This window comes from Bubalus bubalis, chromosome 12, assembly GCF_019923935.1.
Source record: "Bubalus bubalis isolate 160015118507 breed Murrah chromosome 12, NDDB_SH_1, whole genome shotgun sequence".
Classification (NCBI taxonomy): Eukaryota; Metazoa; Chordata; class Mammalia; order Artiodactyla; family Bovidae; genus Bubalus; species Bubalus bubalis.
Window position 1 is genome coordinate 13,920,114 of NC_059168.1, and position 5,953 is coordinate 13,926,066.

Genomic DNA, 5,953 nt, shown 5'->3' on the forward strand with positions numbered 1-5,953 from the left:
CTAGTGGTAGAGAACCCACCGTAAGAGAAGCAGGTCTGATCCTTTGGTCAGGAAGATGCCCTGGAGGAGGGCATGGCAACCCACTCCAGTATTCTTGCTTGGAGAACCTCATGGACAGAGGAGCCTGGCAGGCTACACTCTGTAGGGTCACAAAGAGTCAGACACGACTGAAGCAATTTAGCATGCACACACACCTTCACCACCATCCACTTCTTTAAGTAATAATTTTTTATTATTAATATAATAGGTTAAGAGTTTAGGCATCCTCTATCTATTCCTGGTTTCACAATGATGCCCTGGGACATACATGCAAAGTTGGGCACAAAGTAACTTGGCTAAAGTATAGAATATTTGGAAATAGTACAAGGTGAGGCATGGCTAGAGCCGAACTGAGAGGAAGAGATTCAGAGGGAGACCGCGAAGCTGTCGGTCCCCATTGCTGTTAGTTTGTTCATGGGAATCAGTCTGACAGGAAAAGATCAGGGAGGTTAGCTTTGTTTCATCAAATAACCTGCTCGGTCAAAAGAGACTATTTCCCAGAAAATAGTCTAATTACATTTTCAGTGAACCTCCTAAGACCTATTCAGGCAGCCCAGTTTGCCTTCTTTCTTGGGGAAGAGAAGTAGTGCTCTATAAAAATTTAAGCTAATGAATTTTTCTCTTACACTGTAGAGAAGACTAGAGAGCATGCTCAGCATAAAATAGTAGTTTTCAGTAACTGTCTTTGAAGTCACACAGACCTTGGATTTGAATCCAAGTCCTAGTCAATAGGACCCTCAGCTACTGAATTTCTATGAGCTTTAATTTCCTCATCTGTAAAATGATCTCACAGATGGTGAAATCACAGAGGCAGCACATGTCAAGCTCCTAACAGAGCACCTTGCCCAGAGTAACTCCTCAATAACATCAGCTACCATTAGAAATAAAAGCATAGTAAATACTAGCTACTACTATTGTAAACACAATCTGCTACAAACAAGGACGTTAAACTCTCTTCAGGAAAATAAGATGCTTAATCCTTTCACCCATTTCTGCTTTATTGACTATGCTAAAGTCTTTGACTGTGTGGATCACAACGAACTCTGGAAAATTCTGAAAGAGATGGGAATACCAGGCTACCTGACTGGCCTCTTGAGAAACCTATATGCAGGTCAGGAAGCAACAGTTAGAACTGGACGTGGAATAACAGACTGGTTCCAAATAGGAAAAGGAGCACGTCAAGGCTGTATATTGTCACCCTGCTTATTTAACTTATATGCAGAGTACATCATGAGAAACACTGGGTTGGATGAAGCACAAGCTGGAATCAAGGTTGCCAGGAGAAATATCAATAGCCTCAGATATGAAGATGACACCACCCTTATGTCAGAAAGTGAAGAAGAACTAAAGAGCCTCTTGATGAAAGTGAAAGAGGAGAGTGAAAAAGTTGTCTTAAAGCTCAACATTCAGAAAACGAAGATCATGGCATCTGGTCCCATCCCTTCATGGCAAATAGATGGGGAAGCAGTGGAAACAGTGACAGACTTTATTTTTTGGGGCTCCCAAATCACTGCAGATGGTGACTGTAGCCATGAAATTAAAAGACACTCACTCCTTGAAAGGAAAGTTATGACTAACCTAGACAGCACATTAAAAAGCAGAGACATTACTTTGCCAACAAAGGTCCATCTAGTCAAGGCTATGGTTTTTCCAGTAGTTATATGTGGTTGTGAGAATTGAACTTAAAGAAAGCTGAGCACTGAAGAATTGATGCTTTTGAACTGTGGTGTTGGAGAAGACTCTTGAGAGTCCCTTGGACTGCAAAGAGATCCAACCAGTCCATCCTAAAGGAAATCAACCCTGAATTTCATTGGAAGGACTGATGCTGAAGCTCCAATAACTTGGCCACCTGGTGTGAAGAGCCGAGTCATTGGAAAGGACCTTGATGCTGGCCATGGCAATGACAGGCTCAACACCTTGCTCGTCCATGAGTAGTCACACAAAGGAAAGGGTGACAGTGGTCAAAGTGACACGGGAGAATTTTTATAGCAACCTTTTTGCTCAACATGAAGAACGAGAAATGAGACAAAAGAAGTTAGAAAAAGTGATAGACGAAGAAGCCCTCAAGGCTGAAGAGAAACGACCCTGGAGATCAGCACGTACTCGGAAGGAAACAGAGTTTCTTCGTTTGAAGAGAGCGAGACTTGGACTCGAAGATGAGTCCTTAAAAGTAATAGGCAGAGGAGCCTTTGGTGAGGTGTGGCTTGTTCAGAAGAAAGATATGGGCCATGTGTATGCAATGAAAATACTTCGTAAAGCAGATATGCTTGAAAAAGAGCAGTTGGGCCACATTCGTGCGGAGCGCGACATTCTAGTGGAGGCAGAGAGTTTGTGGGTTGTGAAAATGTTCTATAGTTTTCAGGATAAGCTAAACCTCTACCTAATCATGGAGTTCCTGCCTGGAGGGGACATGATGACCCTGTTGATAAAAAAAAAGACACGCTGAGAGAAGAAGAGACTCAGTTTTACGTAGCAGAAACCATGTTAGCCTTAGACTCTATTCACCAACTTGGGTTCATCCACAGAGACGTCAAGCCAGACAACCTTCTCGTGGACCCCAAGGGCCATGTGAAGCTTTCTGACTTTGGCCTTTACACAGGACTGAGTAAAGCACATGGAACAGAATTTTATAGGAATCTGAACCACAGCCTCCCCAGTGATTTCACTTTTCAGAGCATGAATTCCAAAAGGATAGCAGAAACCCGGAAAAGAAATAGACGTCAGCTAGCCTTCTCCACGGTAGGCACAGACCGGGTACAACAAGCTCTGTGATTGGTGGTCGCTAGGGGTGATCATGTATGAAATGCTCATTGGCTACCCACTTTTCTGTTCTGAGACCCCTTCAGAGACATACAAGAAGGTGATGAACTGGAAAGAAACTTTGACTTTTCCTCCAGAGGTTCCTATTTCTGAGAAAGCCAAGGATCTAATTTTGAGATTCAGCTGTGAATGGGAACATAGAATTGGAGCCCCTGGAGTTGAGGAAATAAAAAATAATTCTTTTTTTGAAGTTGTTGACTGGGAACATACCAGAGAGAGACCTGCTGCAATATCTATTGAAATCAAAAGCATTGATGATACCTCAAACTTTCATGAGTTTCCAGAGTCTGATATTCTTAAGCCAACAGTGGCAACAAGTAATCACCCTGAGACAGACTACAAGAACAAAGACTGGGTCTTCATCAATTACACCTACAAGCGCTTTGAGGGCCTGACTGCATGGGGGAGCGATCCCTTCCTACATGAAAGCAGCAAAATCGTTTTCCTTGAAATGGGATCCTAAATCGAGTTCTTTGTACAACATCATGGTTTTCTTCTCATAAACTCTTTTGGAAAGAGTTTCCAGGAAGTTCATGGAACCCACCAACGTGGTGAACATGGTGATAATAAGTGGATTCTCTTCCGTAACACATCTGATGACTGGTAGAACAACTCTTTCTACCATGTTGGGCACGAAAGGCTGTCCTGCTTCTTTAGAAGCATCATGAGCCAATCTGGTGTTTTAAAAAAACCTCAAATTTTCCTAAGTTCATCAAAACGAAGGGGGAAAAACAGCCATCATCCAACTTTAACACTGTAACATAAACTTATTATCAGCCAATTCTGTGTTTCTGTGACATGCTTCCTGTCAAGCCCACCAAGTTTTGTTTTGTTTTTTCTTTACGGCTAAGAGTTCGTAGTACTAAAGGAAATAAAGCAATAAAGAGCATCAGCAGCCAGCGTTCCGGCAGAAGAAAATGATCCACCATTCTGAATGGGTGGTTATGGTGGTTTCTCCCCAGACCTCAGCATCTGGCAAGTGGCTTTTTATAGCCTCCATTCTTTTCCAAAAAAGAATTATTTTTTATTTCCTCAACTCCAGGGGCTCCAATTCTATGTTCCCATTCACAGCAGAATCTCAAAATTAGGTTGAGGCTAATTTTGGTGCACTTTATTTATGGTCCTAGGATAAAGACCCTCAGTCCATTTTGATTTATTTGCTCCTGCCCATCTAAAATACTCATGCTGCTCTTCTGAGTGCTGATGGAGGAGGCCAGTTTGATCCATCGTTGCTCTTAGAAGACCCAAAGGCTGCTGGGCATTGCCAAGGAGTCTTGGATCACGTGGAAAATCCTCACCTTCTCTTCACGACTGTATCAGAAAATCCCTTCGGATATTGCCTTGGACCAGCAATACCCACAAGTGCTGCCAACAGGACCTCGGCTCCTTCCTGGGAACACAGCAAGGAGAGCCTGGGTGGAAGAGGCGGCCTGGAACCCTCTTGGCGAAGGTGCTGCTCCTGTTCTGTCTCCAGGACCTGCCTGCCAGTGGTGAGGGAACCAGCCGAGTACACAGTGCAGAGCCCGCCTGCAGATGCTTGTACAGTTCACGCCTCAGTCCCTGGTGTGGCCGTATTTGTATTCCCAGTGTTTCTCCTCTCCCAACTTTAAGTAACCATTTTGCCTTGGAATCATGATTACAAATTTTTCCTTTGCAGATGCCTTCCTGGGGGATGGTCCTCTCCACCCTAAAGGGTCACCTGCAGGCCTGGGCTGACCAGGCCTCTCTGCTGGGGTGGTCTCTGAAGAGAGACCCTCTGAATTTTAGCACAAAGTGCCTTTTCTTTCACAGCTGCCACCACCTTTAGAGAACTTTTGCTGCATCAGAAAAATGTGGAGGCTCCATATCAATGCATTATTGCTTTAAAAAATTTTGATGACTCTTACAGCATCATTTGCACCTATGTGGTAACTTTGCGTATTGCAGAGTGTGTGGCCAAGTCACAACTGGGATACTGCTTCCTGCCAGTCTTGAGGTTGTAAACATCAGCTATGAAAAGAAAGTATGTCCTAGCTTAGCCATTCAGGAAAAAAAAAAAGGGAATATCAAAGTGATAGCAGCAAGTGAAGCTGCTTTGGGTTTTAATGACTTAGAGGAAGGAAAAAGAATTTTAGGGAAATATTAACTCTGGATGAAGATCATGTGTTTGCCCCTTATTCTTTCATTCATGGTTTGCTGGTGAAAAGGAAGTGAGAGTCTTTTGTGTAACTATGTAGTTTCTTTGGATTACCAAATAGCTGGGGTCTTGACCCCCGTGTGTTTTGCAAGAGTATGTGGTAAGCATGGGTAATGAGGAGGGTGATAGCCTGTATGTTGGAAAGTGGCATGGGATGATTTTAGGGGTGGAGGGGATGTCCACATTTTATCTTCTAAACTTCTGAATAAACTGTGTGAAAACAAACAAACAAAAAATAATAAAGGAGATCAGTCCTGGGTGTTCACTGGAAGGACTGATGCTGAAGCTGAAACTCTAATACTTTGGCCACCTGATGCAAAGAGCTGACTCATTTGAAAAGACCCGGATGCTGGGAAAGATTGAGGGTGGGAGGAGAAGGGGACAACAGAGGATGAGATGGTTGGATGGCATCACTGACTCAATGGACATGAGTTTGAGTAAGCTCTGGGAGTTGGTGATGGACAGGGAGGCCTGGCGTGCTGCAGTCTATGGGGTCACAAAGAGTCAGACATGACTGAGTGACTGAACTGAACTGAACTGAATCCTTTCACCCAGACAAACTAGGAGTTCTGGTGCTAAACAAGGTGCCGCTTTGGGTTCTCCCAGGGAATCCAAGGCAGCCTCTTAGGGAGAGTTAGCAACCAAAGGAATGGGGCAAAGATGGGGAGATTCTGAGTTTGAGGCAGTCAGATGGATACCATGGAACCAGATGAACTTAAAAGGTTCCAAGTAAAAGGTGGGAGAAGGAGACTAAGGAAATGCAAGAGCCTGAAAGGAAGGCTGCAGCTCTGCCTTCCTGGGCGCTGGCGGCCTCATGTTAACTGTGGCCAGGAATCCCAAAGGACACCTCCAAGACCTGGCTGTCTTCCCTATCTTTCTCCAACTCAGTGTGGTACTGGGAAACGTTCAATAACCAGT

General features: G+C 44.0%; 1 pseudogene; it reads left to right on the plus strand.

Moving 5' to 3' along the window:
* The first annotated feature begins 1,817 nt into the window (after positions 1–1,817).
* LOC102407606 lies at positions 1,818–3,362 on the plus strand (annotated as a pseudogene).
* Positions 3,363–5,953: the final 2,591 nt, after the last annotated feature.